A 19,139-nucleotide genomic window follows, 5' to 3' on the forward strand; every position below is an offset into this window, starting at 1 on the left:
ACTTAAGGAAGCAATCCTACACGATTCTCTGGTCACGCAACCAAAGGAAGAATTTGATGGCCATAATGAATGCTTGCTTCCCTGAATTGATAAAGATAAAAGACCTCTCTTTATGTATTTATCCTTTAACTTTCAAAATGGCTTTATAGATTTTGGTATTGTTTTACACTTTGCTACTGATTTGTACCCATTCTTGTACTATATGGTACTTTGGTACTATTTATTGTTGTGTACATAATTTGCTACTGATTGTGTCTTTGGTACTTTGGTTCTATGGTACTTTGGTACTGTGTCTAGTACTATGTACACAATTTTGTACTCTTTTGTACTTTGGTTCTTTGCTACTTTGGTACTGTGTTGTACGAAGTTTGGTACTGTGTCACTTCTATGTACTGTTTGTTGCTTTAGTACTCTTATTTGTATAGATGTTCTATCTGCTTAGTTTATTTGTCATAGATATTTTTGACTAGTCTCAATGTGAGATGTGGGCTCCCACACTCAGAGATGTGCCAACACTTTTGGAGGAGTTCGGCGACAAGCCTATTTTTCTAAAACTCCTAAGAAGAGTGTGTCGCAAGCATCCACAATTCAATGAAGCAAACACCCTCCTTATGGACGACACAAGATACAAGTCCTTGAAGAATGATTACGACTCGTGTTGCTCCATTCAATCATATGAGACAAAATATTATGACCCAAAAAAGTCAAGGTATCTTATGGAGGTCATTTTTCCATGGATCTGTGGATGGCTAGATGAGAAGTTTCCCACTGCTTAATTACAGCAAATGCACACCATTGTTTGACGTCAAGGATGACATTTCCTTATATGTTGCTAACTACTTTGTATCTTTGGAGGGGTATTTGTACCGCTTTGAGCCCCTTGATGTGTAAAGATTTTTGTAAGCTTGAACATTGCCTTTGGAATTTTCATGAAAATTATGAAAATCATCATTGCGCGTGTATCTTGGTCCCCTGAAATATTTTACTAGTGCACTTTAGCTTTTTGTACATGTACTTTTTCTTGCTACTTCTTAGGTACTTTTTTGCTACTATTTGGTGACAACGGTGACTTTGAAGTTAGTGACAAGTGGGAGCTGTTGTTAGGTTAGTAGTTCCTCTTCAAGGCCGGATGAGAGGAAGGAAAAGGACGACAGGAAGCAAGGGGAGAGAGATGATGAGAGCAAGTGAGGGGAGGGTGAGTAAGAGGAAGGGGATGTTATTGTAGAGTACCAAAAATGGTACTTGTATCAAACTATTTTTGGCTTTATAACTCTGGCTGCAAAAGAATTGTTCACAATTGTCACTTAAAACCATTTAGCACAATATAAGATTTGATACTACAGTACCAATCTGGTGGCATATTACCACCAAAGATTGGTACTGTATAACAGAATAGTAATTGAATAATTGTAAAGGTAGCATATAGTACCAAAGGTGGGTAGTATAGAGTATCAAATTGGTTATGTTAGAGTATCAAATTTGGGACTACAATAGTCAAATGAAATGAAAAAAGCACAGTACCAAAATTTAGTGCTATAGTAACACATCATTCAGCTAAAACATATAAAGCACAACACCAAAGTTTTGTAATATAGAGTACTAGCTTTGGTACTGTGGAGTACCACAGTTTGGTATTGTAGAGTACCAAATTGATAACACAGCAATGGCATTAGAGAGTACTGATCTCAAGTAAGATTCTATTCAAGAGGATTACAATTGTTGGCTATGGTGGAATTGTAGTTGAGGTAAACACTGTATGGATCCCCTCCTACCCACTTCCTTCTTCATATGGCATACTATCGTAGATATTCTCATATATCTTTGAGGATAAGTTGAAGTGGTTATGCAGGCCAAGAATAGCCTCCATGGGTAACCATATGGCTCTAACTAGATGGGAGTAGATCATCATCAATGGCTTTTGATTCAGAAGGGTATAGGTATCAACTTTGCTCTCAACCTGGGGCCAAGTACAAACCCTCACCACCTTTTATGATCTTGTTATGCCTAAGGTCCTTCAATACTCTTGGTGCTTAGTACATGGTTTTTGTGCACTTCAGAAGGTAGTAGTCCTCTTTCTCCTCGACTGCCTTCACTACAAAGTTAACCCCAATAGACAGTAATTGGCCCAAAACCTCACGGTCTCCTTCATACATAGGCATGCTTAAATCTTGACTCGTTTAAGAGGAAAATAAATAATTGTAGTTCTGCTCATCATCCTTATCCTCATAAGTATCTGCTTGTATCGACTCTGTCAATGGCCGATGGAGACATTTTTCCATTCTTCAATGTGCTGCTTATTATTACATCTCCTCCAATGCCCATTCACACATGGATCACAAAAGCATGACAGCGTCCAAAAACGCACATCACATGGATTATACGTTGAGTAGTCGTGAACACAATGGAATGAGCGTGAGCCTACAATTAATTTACAATCCCATAGTGGAGAATGTAGCATCTCATTCAATGAAACCAACCAAAACACCCTCTTTGTGCTGACACTCCCACTTTCCCTTGTTGGATGAAACCTCGCGTTCAAAAAATTGACCACATCAAACGCACACTTCATTGGCCAGCCATCGGGTTTTAGCTCTTCATGCATAAGAGCTCTCTTAATAACAACACCTGCACCATCATGCTCTCCTTTTCCATGTCCTGAAGCAAACATGGAAAAGGAGGATGTAGCACCTCATTTAGTGAAACCAACCAAAACACCCTCTTTGTGACGACACTCCCACCTTCTCTTGTTGGCTAAAATCTCGTGTTCAAAAAAATTGACCACATCAGCCGCACACTTCATCGACCAGCCATCGAGTTTTAGCTCTTCATGCGTATGAGCTCTCTTGGTAATAGCACCTACACTATCATGCTCTCCTTTTCCATGTCTTGAAGGGGAGAAGTTATGCATCATATGCAATCCTGTCAATTGATAGTACCTGGGTACATAATAGTGTGGTTGTCGTGCCTTGAATTGTGAAGCGGCACCATCTTACCATGGGCCAATGATAACGCAAACTGTGTCCTTGTTGTTTCATCCAATTGTCACATGTCATGGAGCTTATCATTTGATATGTAAAAATGTAGAGTCTTCTCAACAGCTCCTATTGAATTCATGATATAAGAGATGTGCACCAATATGGTTACATGTGTTGACCATCAATGCATGTATCGGATCTCGTTCTGCACTTTGAAGCTGTAATTCTTTGCAAAATCAACAAGAGAAACCACAACATTTCTTAGAAACTTAAGCAAGCAGTTTTTAAATTGATGGCCTGTCACCTATCCAAAATTTGTAGGTAGGATTACACTAAACCTAGGTTTTTTTAGAGCACTACAAGTGACCTCGAAAAGAGAATATGTAGAACACACAATGGACCATGCAACATGGTGTTACAAAGAAACTACTTCACTAGTGCTTTTGTTCACTTGACATGGCCAAAAGAATTATTTATCTGAAGTATCCCCCCCCCCCCCCCTCTCTCTCTCTCTCAAGAGTCACCCAAGATAATATATAAGAAGCTCGAAAAGATCACAATAGACAGCTACATCGTCATTTAATACAGTTAGAAACCACCACTAGAGCTTGATAATAACAAAACTTGGCCTGTAGAAAACTCAAAATTTACCATCCAATAACAAGAGGCCAATTTAGAAAAAGCGTTCCATGGCTACAAAGGTAGAAATTTTGATGGCATTCTATCCTCTCAAGAAGGTTTAGCTCAAATGCACCTCCCCGAGAAAGGATCTCCGTTCATCTTCCTCAATGACATCAAACACTCCTAAGCCATTGTCCCCTCTCTAAAGCTATTTTTGAAAAACTATGATAGATATCGTAAATTAAACATCCTTCCAATTCCTCTTGTTTTTCTCCCGATTGCTTTTACACTCCAGTTATAATGGCAAATGTGCTTGGCAGGATAGGCACAAGCAGCACACAGACTCTTCTGGATATGGAAGCTGGTGCGCTCACATCTGCGATACAGAGTGTGCGACTTGTTCCTGCTCTTACCAAAGCTTCCTGTACACGTACCCAATTCGGCTCACAAAGTTACCAAAAAGGATCTCTCTCTCTCTCTCTCTCTCTCTCTCTCTCTAGGCCCCGCGCATCAAAAAGATCTTAGAGATCACCCTTCTAAACCCTTTTTGAACCAATCCGCCCCGGCGCGGACTAGTTTAGAGTGGTCTTGTTTGGATTTTTTTTGAGAACTTATACTACGACATGATCAGACAAGCTGCTTGCAATCTTGCTGCTAATCACCAACCCACTATTCTCTTTCAATGGTCTTGGGTCTCACAGATCGCGCCTTGAACTAAGAAGCTTGGCATCTCGCTACTCATCGCCAACCCTTCTGACCCTCCTAACTCTTGTCTAAACCAGTCCGCGCAGACGCGGACTGGTTTAGAGTGGATTTGTTTGAGTTTTTTATGAGGATTACGTCTACGACAAGCCTTTTAATTCAAACACGCGCATCATTCTGCATATATACCACATCAATCTGTATTATATGTTAGCAGGAATTTGGCGTAAAACCAATTCTCTCATTCTCATTGTTGAAGGTGATGAGGACTCGTTGTTGATGGACGTTACCAATCATAGTTAGGGTGTGCTACGTGGACCTTTCAAAGGTTATGCAGAAAGGGTGGTCACATGCCGCCCTCTTCCAAGCCTTCTCCTCCGCTTTCGTCAAGCTCACTAAGCTGCTTGTCATCTTGATGCTCGTCACCAACCCACTCTTCTCTTTCAATGGTTGCCCGACCTAGCGTGCTCCTGCCGATAGGTCTAACTTCAGGCTTGCGATAGATTCTCTTTACATTGGACGGGACCTAGGACTACTTAGTGGATTCAACGTTGAATAAAGCACTAGACGTGACAAGGGATGGATCCATAGCCATGTTAGGAAAAGCCATGCAAAATGAGAGGTCATTGAGGTGGTAGTGCAAGTCCGATCAAAGTTTTTGAGATGCGGTGTCTAGTGAGCAACCGCTACTACCAGTTGAACTAGCGATCATGATCGTGGATGGTGATCCAAGAGCAACTCTTGAGCGGAACAACAAAGGCAAGCAAGTGGAACAAATTAGAGGTGGGATGACTAAGCAAAGTGGGTGCAAAGGTGGCTACATGACGCTGCTAGAGATACCTCAGATTGATTGAAAATGGTTAGCAATTGACGTGGAGTTACCTTATATCATGCTATTTAATTTTTAAATTCTTACTATTTGGGAGAGAGAGAGAGAGGTATTCTCAATTCAAAATGAAGACCAACACAATGTTTATGTTGAATCCAACCTAACAATAGGCTCACTGCAAAATCTATTTCTTCTCCCTCCTTCCAAAATTAGGCATTCTTTGCCAAAAATAATTAAAAGAATAGCCGGCTCTTCCTATAAGCACTTTCCATGATAGTGTGCACTAAGAAATTCTTATTGCCTCCCTCCCTCCCTCCCTCCCTCTTTAGATGTAACCTTCAGACAAAATAGGTACTTAACATATGAGATGACGCTCGAGGTGTTGAAGAGGAATGTTAGACGTGTTTAAGGACAATGATATATAATTAATATATTTGATATGCTGGGTGCTACCTTTTATGGTTTGTTATTTATATGTATTTCGTTAGGTTTCACTCGGTTTTTTGATTGCTCGGAAAGTTTTGCTCAGAGTTTGAAATTCAGACTTGTGCATTACGAAACTAAGAAACTAAACTGCGACTAAAATGGGGAATGCTAAACGTGTTTAAGGACAATGATATATAATTAATATATTTGATATGCTAGGTGTTACCTTTTATGGTTTGTTATTTATATGCATTTCGTTAGGTTTCGCTCGGTTTTTTGATTGTTCGAAAAGTTTTTCTCAGAGTTTGAAATTCAGACTTGTGCATTACGAAACTAAGAAACTAAACTTTTAAATTCTTAATATTTGGGGAGAGAGAGAGAGAGAGAGAGTTTGGGGGGGGGGGAGAGAGAGAGAGAGAGAGAGAGAGAGAGAGAGGTATTCTCAATTCAAAATCAAAGATCATGAAGACCAACACAATGTTTATGTTGAATCCAACCTAACAATAGGCTCATTGCAAAATCTATTTCTTCTCCCTCCTTCCAAAATTAGGCATTCTTTGCCAAAAATAATTAAAAGAATAGCCTGCTCTTCCTATAAGTACTTGCTATGATAGTTCTTTTATGAGGAAAAACATTATCATCCAAGTGTTTAAGGGGCTATGGGGGAAGCATGGGTATAATGTCAAAAGATTGTTGAAGATTGATAAGTGCTTGCAACGAGAAAGATATGAGTTGTGATCTTGTGTACCCCAAGAGCTTTTTGAGAAAACTAAATACCAGCAATACACTGGCAAGGATCCTAATGAGGACACCAGCGAAGTCTCTGCGAGAGCTGCCGACGGTGGTCGGACTAAGAAATCTTGGAATTCAAAAACTTTGAAGGTGGTTTCCAAGTTTAAGTAGTTTGTAGTGTTAATTGATTACATGCGTACGTAAGAATGTCGTATCATCTTATCCATGCCATGCTATACTTGACACGTATTTTGTTAATTAATCATGTATTTTGTTAGTGCTCTTCCTATAAGCACTTGCCATGATAGTGTGCACTAAGAAATTCTTATTCCCTCCCTTCCTCCCTCTTTAGAAGTAACCTTCAGACAAAATAAGTACTTAACATATGAAATGACGCCCGAGGTGTTGAAGAGGAATGCTAGACGTGTTTAAAGACAATGATATATAATTAATATATTTGATATGTTGGGTGTTACCTTTTATGTTTTGTTATTTATATGCATTTCGTTACTAAGAAACTAAATGCGATTAAAATGAAATTCTCTTGAACACTAACAAAATACATGATTAATTAACAAAATACGTGCCAAGTATAGCATGGCATGGACGAAGTGATACGACATTCCTACATACGCCTGTAGTCAATTAACACTACAAACTACTCAAACTTGGAAACCACCTTCAAAGTTTCTGAATTCCAAGATTTCTTAGTCCGACCACCGTAGGCAACCCTCGCAGAGACTTCGCTGGTGCCCTCACTAGGATCCTTGCCGATGTACTGCTGGTATTTAGTTTTGTCAAAAAGCTCTTGGGGTACACAAGACCACAACTCATATCTTTCTCGTTGCAAGCACTTATCAATCTTCAACAATCCTTTGACATTATACCTATGCTTCCCCGATAGCCCCTTAAACACCTGGATGATAATGTTTTCCCCCATAAAAGAATCTGCAGTTTAAATCCTCAGGCTTTACATAAATTCCACGAGCTACGATCTGCTTTAGCTTGCCAATGTCATCAAGCATCACCACCTGATGAGCATCAGGTTCAATGGTAACATTTTGGATTGGCCCAGAACCTGATTCAATCACTTTCTTCACACATACTTGGCCACCACGAGCCAGTACACGATGGACGAGCACCTGGAAACAGCATCCCCATACACTTCCAATAGACTTATCATAGACAACAGACTTAAGAAGTGCCACAATTCTGACATCGGAAGCTAGCTGAACTTGCTCAACTGCCACTTTCTTTACGTGCTTGCTTGCGAAGTCAAAAACTGGATTTTCATAATCTCCCTGTTTACAGAAGATGTGCACAACTCGATCGCTGACATTTGGCACAAACCCACCTGCTAAGATTTGCATTGCCGGATCAACATCCATCGCAAAATTAGGTAAAGCCTGTTTAACCCGCTTTAATCCCTCTAAGGATTTCTTCCTTTGCAAAACATAGCGTGCAACCCCACCTAATCTGTCATACAGCTTTCGTGCAAAAGCCTTGTCATTGACATCCATTGCCTGATATTCATCCCTGTAAGCCTCAAAGTCATCAAGGAATTCATTTATCTCCTGCTTGCTCCACACGGGCAAGTAGAAACAGCAGGTCTCACTATGCTTGCCAAACTCTTCAAAATTACAAGGCTTAGTTGAGCAAGCTTGGAGAATTTTGCAATGGTAATAAAGACAGGCGCCTTGCTCCCTGTCTATTATCAACCAATTAATTTCCTGCTCTACAGCAGCCACAACAAGGGGATCCAACGCTGAGAGGGGGCCACTAGCCGTTGGGTGGCTCTTGTCACAGAAATCTTAAGATAAAAAGCACCTCATTGTTCAATTTGATCACTATCTTGCAACCACCCTTGGTGGCAAGCTTCAGCATCCACACAATTGAAAAGAAAGACTTGCCAGACCCAGGTGTTCCAAGGATAATGAATCTACTGTATCCCTGGTTCAACCCATCCTCAATCAAGCCTTGTATAAGATCATACACTCTCCTGTTCCATATAAGTATAGGGTATGCTTTTCGATCACCAAATGGATCTGCGCCTACTTTCCAAAACTTCAAATCTCCTGTCCTTTCTGACTTTGCAGCAGTGGCCACAAATCCCTGCACGTTTTTCATTGTTCTTCGCTCTGCAGCAGTGGAAGAAACCATATCAACGTTCTTCTCAGAAAAATTGAAGGTAGCAGCCATGGCCAGAAACGCAGAGCTTCTTCATCCTACGCCATGGCACAGACCTCAATGGTACTTCCCTAAAGCGGCATCCCCGTCCACGTCCCCCAAGATGCATGTGCAGCACCTCCATCGACCTCCCCCGAGCAGGTGCTGCAGTGCAGCACAAGCGACCGGAGTGTGAGAGCATGATTAAGTGGGGACAGAATGCTTCTATAAAATTGTCTTTACTTGGTGAGCCCAAGGCTCGGTATCTGAACGCAGAAGCCACCCGTGGCATTAGATTTATTTTTTTAAAAAAAACATTATTGCCATGAAAAGCTCAATATAAAAAAACTCCAGGTGAAAAGCTACCAAGTGAATTAAAAAAAAAAAAAGCACTCTTCGCTGCTCAATTGCTCTTAGAAGTAGTTCGAATATCTTCTTCACAAGCAGTTCGCAGGTTCCCAGAAGTAGCTCGGAGTGTCTGCAGGTTTGTAGCTGGCCACTCTTTGTGCGAGAGAAATGAAATGAAATGAAATGTTATATTAACGTCTTCAAGAGGCGAAAATGACCTATGAGACCAAAACGTTACAATTGGTGAATCTGATACCATGTGTGAGTACGGAAATTACAAAGTTACAAACTTACAAAGAAAGAAATAACACTAAAACACTAAGGAGAAAGGATGGGAGGGGTGGGTTGGTGGGTTCAGATGAAATCTCTCATCGGTCGCTGTCGGATCTCATCGACCTCCTCCATGGTCAGTACTCTGGTTGGGTGTCTTGTATGTCGAGCTAGGGTAATCTGTATCTTCTGTTGCAGCCTTCGTCGGTAGTGGGTGACCCTCCGGGGTCTTGGGCGTCTGGATCTGCCAAGCTCAATGGCTCGGTCAAGCAGCATACCTCTAGTATGAGTAGGCTTTGAGATCTGCTGTAATGATTGCTCCATTGACTCTCCACTGGCTGGTGTAAAGAAATTTGTGATTCGTCTCTGAGACTGTCTTTCCCCTGATGTCCTCAGCAAGCTCTCCCTAAGTCTGCGCAGCTCTAGCAGGAACAATCCGAGACATCTCTGATCCTTGTATCTCATGACTCTAGAAAAAGGCCCGAAACCTTCTCTGAACAGGCAATGGAAGTGGCCGTGTATCTCATAGTATGCCAGGCAGTGACATGTGTAGTGCAATTGTCTCTCGCTCTAGGTTACATAGGTGACATATCCTGGCCCCTGCTGGCACCCCTCGAAATCGGCCAGTCTCGATCTGGAGCTAATGTGAGGATGTGCGTATCTGCCCAATAGCGCATCTTATCCCATGAGATAAGTGCGTATTCATGTATGTAGGCCTAGTCACAAAGCCGTCCTTCGTGAGTTGGAGAAGATGCTCTCTTTAGAAGGCCATCTTCGTGCCCAACTCCTGTGTCGGCTGTATCCATGTGCTTCTGGTATCTAGTTGAATCAGATCTTGGCGTGTGAATTTGGTGATCTCTGTCCGTGTGAGAGTCAGGGAGGGTGCATCCAGAGAGTATTGAAACGAAGGTAATCTATCTATGTTGAGACCATGCGACTGAAACCATGCTATCATCTGTCCATACCAACATGCTATATCGCCTTGTAGAGCTAGTTGTCGAGATGACTCCAGGGCAAGCCGAGAGTACCTGTTCCTGGGGAGATCCCATAGGCCGTGCGTAAAGGATACTGATCTAGTCAATGCCTCCACCACCGGGCGGGGGGGACGGCTAGCTCGACTCGGATAATCTCATGTGGCGCTGAGGCCTTAGCCCGAATCATCCGAGCGATCGTAGAGACCAAAGGTCTCTCCATACATCTCCATTTATCTATTTTGCTAGATCTCCCATGCTGGTCTACTAAGGATCCCCATACCTGAACTCCATAGAGCATAGGTGGAGTCACTAGAGTGTCAAAAAGCCAGAGCTTTGTTTGCGCTTCCTAAAACTGAACTTGCGAACACATCCTCTCCAATCCTCCCAAAGTTGCATATGCTCTCGTCAGTCTAGTCTCTGATACTCTCCTTAGTGAAAACACCGGTCCACCGAAGACTACCCAAGATAAGTATATGCATCTGTGTACTCCACAGTCTCCTGGCCATACGTAAACGTGGGTGCTGACCGCATGACCCACTGTGGTGTGGTGTTGAACACCATAACCTTGGTTTTCCCCAGATTTATCGACAATCCACTGTCACGAGCAAATGTATGCAGAGCATTCAATGACATTGCATCCCCTCTGGAGAGTCAGAAATCAACACAATATCATCATCATATAGTAACAACGGAATCCATGTCTGTGCTAGCTGAGCCCCCCTGTCTCCTTGACGCTCTACATAGTCTGAAAACTCATCCACATACATCCCAAAAAGAGTCGGGGATAGCGGGCATCCCTGCTTTACTTCAATAGTTGAGTGGACCATGTTAGACATTCCCTCAGTGGTGCGTACCCGCCCCATCATTGTCCTGCATAGAGCCAGAATACCCCATATCAGCTCTGTAGGCACACCCATGTCCTGTAGTCTGCGTATAAGTCTGGCTCTCGGCACTGTGTCAAAAGCTTTGCGGAAATCCACAAAGCTACAATAGATCCTAAGTATGATCCAAAAGACTTTATACGCGTATGATGTCTCACAGGTCAGATCTAGGTCAAAACAGACATTTGAGTATATCTCAGTGTCCTAGAGCATAAAAGAAGTCCCTAGCCAAAATTTCATAGAATTTGGGGCTCATTTGGGCTTGCAAAGAGCAAAAGACAAAAAACTGCAGATTCAGGCTTGTATTGGTCTTAACTTGCTCAAAAAATGTCCAAATTGAATTATGAAACTTGCTTAGAGTTGCTTGAGTGAGAAGGAATCAATGAAACAAAAGTCGCCTCATTATGCCACAAAAGACATTATACGCGTATAATGTCTCAAGTGTCAAAATAAAGGTTAAATTCATAAACTGAAACTTGCAATGGGTAGAAGACATCAAGGACAACTCACCTGCCAAATTTTGTCAAATTCTGAGCACATAAAATTTATACGCGTATGATGTCTCAAGTGCCAAATTAGAGGTCAAAATTTACATATGAGCTCACACAAGTGTTTGCCAGCATAAAAGAAGCCAAGTGACCAAGTTTCAACAAATTTGGGTCACATTTGGTCAAGATACAAACAAAAATCCTTGGTTCTGAAAGTGTTTTGAGTGTTGTTTCAAGTGCAGTTCACCAAAACTACTATAACTTTTGATAAACAACTCCAAATTGAGTCAGGTATAGCCAGAAGAAAAACTTGCGGGCGATATAACTTAATTTTAGAGCTTAATTTCCCTAGGTTTCCTAAATTCAAACTTTTAGGGTACCTAGAACTCGTTTCCAGAGACCAAAAGAGTCACAAATTTCTGACTTCTGAGAGACTTGATCAAGGGCAAAAAGGGCCAAAGGTGCTTACTAAGGACTATCTTGAGAGTATTGAGTGGACCTGACATTAAGAAAGCTAAGATCATTAGGATGGAAAACCAATCTACTAATATTTTTGTAGATATGACTAGAGGTATGACAAGCCAAGCTAGAAGTGCTGAAATGCCAATTTATCCACATTTTGACACAAACCCACATAATCCACTAGAAAGAGGTGGACATTTGGTCAATGAAGGACCATAGATGTTTCCACCAAGCACAATAATTCCTACGAGAATTCTAAAAAGGGAGCCACCTGGATTCCCTTCTAGAGTGATAACGAGAGATGAAATGATCACAAAGATGGCAGACATGCCTCCTCAAGTGAATCTGCCTAATGGACCATGGTTCTACCCAGATGCAACCATAGAACATGACTTTTATAGAGGTGGAATTACGTTCACAATAGGACCATATGTACCATCACCACCCCTTATAACTTACTCCTATCCAAATGAAAGTAGACCTTGAGAAGATATGATACTGAGAGTGAAACATCTTCTCCGAGGAGTGATTCAGCAAGAACCCAACCCACAATAAAGCCAGAGGTATCTAGTGAGCAAATGAAACTTATAGAAGGATTAGCTCAGAGACTTGCTCCTCTAGTTAAATCTGACCTCCAAGAACCTCTATGGTGCGAAATTGAGAGAAAATGGACAAACCATACAAGAGAAGAGTGTTACTATGGCATGGAATATGCTAGGGAAAGATATGTACAACCTGTTCCAGTAGCACCTACTCCACCTAGACACGTTACGAGAAATGCGCCAGGTCCAGTAGGAGTTGCAAGGACAGCTTGTCTTAGGAAAACAACCTCCACCACCAGGTGATAGAATGCCTATAGACATGAGATACACGCCGATGATGGAAGCATCTAACAAAAAAGTGCTAGTACCAGCTACAATGTATTATAAGAACCAAAGCGGGTACTTTCCTTTGAAGAGACAAAAGATGAGAGAAACACATGGAATGATGAGGCCGGTACAACGGGCCACCTCTTGTGTTTCGACCTGAAGAAAGAAGGTATGAGATGGACGAAAGAACATTGCGGTTCATTGTGAATAGAAGCTCAGCTAGGTTAGAGCCTGTTTATAGCCAAGAGGAATTGCAAGAAGAAGCTCCTCAACCAGAGATAGATTGTCACAAAAGTTGTGGCAACCACTTGGTCAAACAATGTCCTCAAACGGAGATCACTCAAGTGAAAGCCTATTGTCTTGATTGTGGTGTCATCACTTGATCCCCAACTGTCCAAAAAATCCAAACCGAGTTAGAAAGATCACGAAAATTGTCTCAGGAATTGTTCAGCTACCTAGTAGCTCAAAAAATGACAATGTTGTACCAGTTCAAGTAGTTACGAGAGCGCAAGCTCAAAAGGAAGCTGTTGAGAACCTAGAGACAAAGAAAACAAAAACTGACACCAATGAAGAGACGGGTGAGCCAAAGACCAACACACCTAGTCAGAAAACCAAGAGCAAACAAAATAGCTGGAAAGCTAAAAAGACTAGGATGAAAGCACGTAGGGAACAAGAGCAAAATCCCCTAGTTGAGAAGCTTATCCAGGCTGAAGAGAAGATAAGACAACATGAGGAAATGGTTGCACCTTTTCTTGCGCAGATGTCCCAACCTCCAGAAGAACCATCCACAAATGAGAAACTGAGAAGTGCTAGTTCGGGAGGATCAGTGTTGGTCGAGAAGGTTAATGATCATTTAGACGCCCTCCTAAAAGCCTATGAAACATGGCTCAATAACAACCAAACCCAAGAACAGAGACGGATGACATATCCATATGCGGAACTAGAAAAGGATATGCTTGAAATGTGCAAGAAAATGATTCAAAAAGCCGAAGCTTTACTAGAACCACTAGATGGAAACCTGAGGGTGGATCGTCGTCCCACCTACACCAGTAATCCCACCAAGCTAGGAACAAAAAGAGCCAGATTCTAGTCACAAGCACGAAACAAAGCTCAAGGACCCTGCATTAGAACCAAGGATAGCGTTGAATACCACGGATAACTCTTCCGAGGGATTTCACATAACTATACCTGACACCTGTAAAGAAATAGATGGTCTTGACGAATTGTGGAAACAAGTCAAAGAGGCCACTGAAGCAAGTGAGATAAGCAGACAAGTAAACCAAACCAGTGATGGAAGAGGAGTGTCTCTTCCACCAATAGAGGAATTTGAGTCTGGATCTCAAATGAATCTAGAAGTGGAATCGTATTGGGGAGACAAAGGATTTGTACAGTCTATGGACAGTCAACCCCATTCATTAAGAACAACACTATCCTATACGGGAGAGTACGAGGCCAAGTCAGATGTTGTTGCAGTTCCATCATAGACTGTCTCCCAACAAGGTCATCGATTCAAAAGGGTTGATAGATATTTTATTACCCCAGTCACCTGTACGATAACGTTAGCCAAGTTGCTCATAATACGATCAAACATGTGGGCTACTGTGGGAAAATGCTTAGAGAAATTTGGTGTTAAAAAACCAATGACTCAAATCGAGGAAGGGATCAAAGAGCTTGAAAGTCATCAGCTAAACACTCGGCTAGTGTCATTAAACAAGGTAGGCAAGTATTATGAGGGAAAAAATGGAGACACCACTCTTCCCGTGGAATTCCAAGGTGTAAAAACCATGGCAATCCTTGACAGTGGAGCTGGCGTTTCCATTGCAACAAGAGGTCTGGAAAACATGAGGAAAACCAACAGTGAGGCTACAAGGATGAAACTACAGCTTGCAAACGGACACATGGAAAGACCCATAGGTCTGCTAGAAAAAGTAGTTGTTACTTCTTGTGGCATTGAATATGAGCAAACCTTTGCTATTGTTGACTTTGGCAAGAAGAACAACTAAGTGATATCATTCTAGGAAGACCGTTCATGCGACATCTAAAAGTGGTCCAAGACTGGGGTTATGACCATATCTACCTGAGACATATGGAAACCACGACAAAAATAAATTTGAAGGACCATAGTTATAGGGACGTGATGAGAACACCTATGGAGGAGTTTGAATCCGCTACTGTAGTAGGATAAGAACTTCTAGCATGGTTGGGTAAGCCTAAAGAATTGTGGATTTGTGGAGCTTCGCAATGCGGAAGCTTAAATCAAGAGGAAGGAATCCTAGAAAGGGCAATTGAAGATGAGGATTATATCCTAGAACTCTTTCCTAACGAAGAATTAGAGCCACTTGAATGGGAACACATCTTGGCTAATCTCGATGCGTGTGCTATTAAAGACGATCAAACAACAAAATTTTATGATGAAAATGGCTATGATGTCATTCCTTACTTTGCAGCGAGTGTAATCCAAGAATAATGGCAACTTATGACCCAAGAAGAGTGACAAAAAGTGGCCGTGCCACAATAAGAGAGGGGAGGTGGAGAGTGATGGTTCACTCCCCCCCTCGTATTGTGGCACCACCTTGAGTCATAACTTGAGCTCTAGGGCTAAGCAACAAGTATGTTGGGTTTTTCTTTTCTAAATCTCAAACACGCTACAAATTCCAAGAAAAGACCCCGGTAGGTAGCAAGCAATTGGATTGCAAAGAATGTTTATAACAATCAAGGACAATAGCACATGGAGATGCTACTACAAGAAACAAAAATATTAGAGCGTGAAATACATACCTATTTCAATATATGAGCCAATGTGCTAATTTAAACACATGAGTTTTCAAATATGATACAATGTGCTAATATTTCAATATATTAGAAAGGCAAAGGGTTGTAAGCTTTGAAACGTCAGTTTTAGCCCTCAAAATGGCAATTTTTTTGTAACCCATGCAAGATAATCTAACAATGAAGTTGAAATAAAGAAAAAGCCTTTGAAAGATGCAAGATCTGAGAAAGAGTCAAACTAATCTACACTTTTAAAAAAAAACTACAAGAAAGTTGACCTTACTTAAGATAGAAAAGTAGTTTCTTCACTATCGACAAAGTAGAGATTCATGCAATCTCAATATTCAAACTTTTGGAGTCTTTTTTGTGTCGTTTTCTAAAAGGAAGAAAATAAGATAGAAATGGAAAATTTCTCAACCTTCGTTATAGTGACTCACCTCTCCTTGGTGCAACAACATTCTCTATTTAGAACTAAAAAGCCCGATTTTGAGTCGAGACTTTTATGAATGTCTAGTATAGATGTATACAAGAGCTTCATTAGACCATGCAATTTTTTTTGCTTTGCCATCACTCTTAGTAAAGAAAAATGATGGTTCTATGTGACTATGTGTCTTATAGGACACCAAATTATCATACAATAAAGCATAGGTTCCCTATACCATGCATGATGGATGATCTCAATGGTCTCCTCTAGGAAGCAGAGTCCTTATCTGAGATTGAGTGAGAGTTAATCTTGCATATGATTGATAGATGACATTGCATATTTAAGGATTTTTTGTGCATATTATGTCAAAAAGTGCCATTTATTTTGCTATGGTAGTAACAACTCCTAAAATGGCTCTCGTTGTAACTAGTGAATTGTTTGTAGATCTTAAGGTTCCATCACTACAACTAATCATCATTAACTGCTTGTGAATTCTCCTTAACTCTCTAGTACAATCTGTAACAGTCACGAAGAGCACGAGTCAAAAGACAAGAACAAAAGCATGCAAGAGCCTCGAGAAAGTGTTCCAGAGAGCCCAAAATAAGATTAACGAACCCTATATATAGGTGTTTGTAATGAGTTTGATTAGTGAACATCACAATCCAAAAGGTTAGAATTATTGCCTCCATGTGTCACCTGGCCACATTCAGTAACTTGTAGGAGAAAGCCTCACAACCTCTAGGAGACTTGTCCCACCATCTATACTCCTCCTCCCCTTTCTTGAATTTTGTCATAAACAATTTTAGACAAAGACTTTAGTACTTTTGCTTGCACTTTGGCTTGTCTAGAGCCTTCTTCACCTTAGGTCTTTGAAAAATTTGAATTGGTGGTCCAGAGTTTTTGACCACCATGTGATTCTAGGTAGTGATGGATGTTGCATTCTCCCTCATGATGGACTATTTATAAAACCCCTTAGTTGTGAACTTTTTGCCAATGGACCCTTTTTTTATTCAATGTGTATTTTTTTTTTTCAAGATCATTTTTTCAACACCCTTTTGTATGTGAAAATGTGAAAAAATGTACAATTAAAAAATCCCTAAATTTGAACCCATGTGATGACCATTTTTTAAGTGTAGTGAGCCCCCCAAAGTCTATGGGTCACATGGAAATTAGTCCTGAATGACACTGAAAAGAAAGACACAACTTTTGAACTAAAGGATGATCTGGTCAATTTTAGAGGAGTGATGTCCTAGAACAAATACCAGGGTGAGCAAGTGATAAAGTACATGAATAATCTACTTCAATTGTTTGTGGAGGCATCAAACATTCCAAAGAAAGAATTGGCCAAAAAAGCCAGTCATGGGCCCCAATTCAGGGGTATGTATGAAGTGTTGTTTGAAGCTCAAATATCAAAACCAATAAGCCATATTCAACTAGGTGGATACAAACAACTTCATATATGCCACAAGCTGGCTAGAGCCAAGATGTAAAAGAGATGTATGATCCCGGCACAGAGACATGGCACCAAATGACACCATACAAATTCAAGATGTTGACCAAAAGAAGGGAGCAACTGGAGCTTTGAACACACGTGATAGATAGGTTTACATATAGTGACCCCCCCAAGCCCATAGAGCATTGGGATGATCACTCTAGTCACGGAGCTAGTCGACTATCTAAATATACTTCATTCTATCTGCAAATTTTTTATACATTAGATGTAGTGTTGGATAGAACTTTAGTAGCTAATCTTCCTTCATGGGCAACACACATATCCCACCTGATGAATATGGTACATCCTCAATAAAATGCATGATTTTTTTTTAATAGTATGCATCATTTCTCAAACAGCCCTAACCAGATGGAATAAGTGTTTAAGAAATTGTTCTTGTTCCTTAACTAAAATTATGGTTTGTCTGCCTTTGTTTCTTGATAAAGTATCCTCTAAGCTAGTAGCTACTATGTGATCAAGTGTTCTCTAATCAATTTGCACATTTTGCAATGTCACCTTGATCTTAGTTATGACATCCTTCATACACTTATAAGCTGGTATATTGCCTAGTAGTATCTCCAATTGGATTCCTAGACTTTGGATATTCCTCAATTGGCATGTGCCTGTTGAATCACACATTCTAGAATCCTTTCCAATACTTGAACAACATTTGGATGAGCACGTAGTTGACATGCTTTACCATCATGGATTTCCCTTTGGCAGACATTCTATGAGCTACAATGAACAACATTCCAAAGCATTTGAGATCTGAATACCAAGAATCTTCATACCAAGACACCTCTAAATTTGGAGCTATTTTTCTTTCCTTACATTTTTTTTTAGATTGAGAAATTGATTTGAAAATGTTTAGTGCCTAAATTGGTCTTTATCAAAATGATATTCCCCTTATTTCTACGTGTAAACACTAATTGATGCTGAGTGTGATTGGTTTGTTGGTCTTGGGTCTAGTCTTGCAAATTGGTTTGTGTTTGATCAGGCTAACTTCCTTGTGTCTCATCACGTGACTCCAAGGATTAATCAAGCATCTGGTCAGCCTAACCAGTTCATTCGCCCTGATAAGGAGTATCCATATTATTGAAGTCGTGGAGCGGAGCGTGGATCGACTCACACACACACACACACACACACACACACACACACACACACACACACACACACACACACACACACACACACACACACACACACACAGAGCTTACACAGTACGCAGAGAACTCTGTTTGAAGGGTTATCTCCCAAAAACCTTATTATCCACAAAAGTATAAGTGAGTATATACAAAGAGTTAGAGGTAAGTAAGTTAGGCGGGCGGGCGGCCATATCCGTATAAGAGGCTACTTGGGCTTTAATCCCAACAACCTCCCACTTAAAGTCCAATGTGGCACTTTAAGTAACTGTAAATCTATGAACATAAAGGTACAAAGATTTACATGGCTGCCATCTATCCAATGCCCAATAACTCACGACAATGCACAAAGCCCTCTCCTGGAAGTCCCTTTGTGAGTAGATCAGCATGATTGTCCTTGGTGTGAATCTTCAGCAATTGTATCTGCTTGTCTTCAAGTACTTCCCTAATGAAGTGATATTTCACATCAATATGCTTAGTCTTCGAATGGAACACTGGATTCTTTGCTAATTGTATAGCACTTTGACTATCACAATATAACTCTGGCATATCTACTTTGATTCCCA

The 19,139-nt window shown here is 40.8% G+C and overlaps 1 pseudogene; it reads right to left on the reverse strand.

The window, feature by feature from the left end:
- Positions 1-6,179: 6,179 nt before the first annotated feature.
- LOC147418025 (uncharacterized) lies at positions 6,180-8,484 on the reverse strand (annotated as a pseudogene).
- Positions 8,485-19,139: the final 10,655 nt, after the last annotated feature.

Source organism: Adiantum capillus-veneris, chromosome 30 (genome assembly GCF_014529385.1).
Source record: "Adiantum capillus-veneris isolate H3 chromosome 30, ASM1452938v2, whole genome shotgun sequence".
Lineage (NCBI taxonomy): Eukaryota > Viridiplantae > Streptophyta > Polypodiopsida > Polypodiales > Pteridaceae > Adiantum > Adiantum capillus-veneris.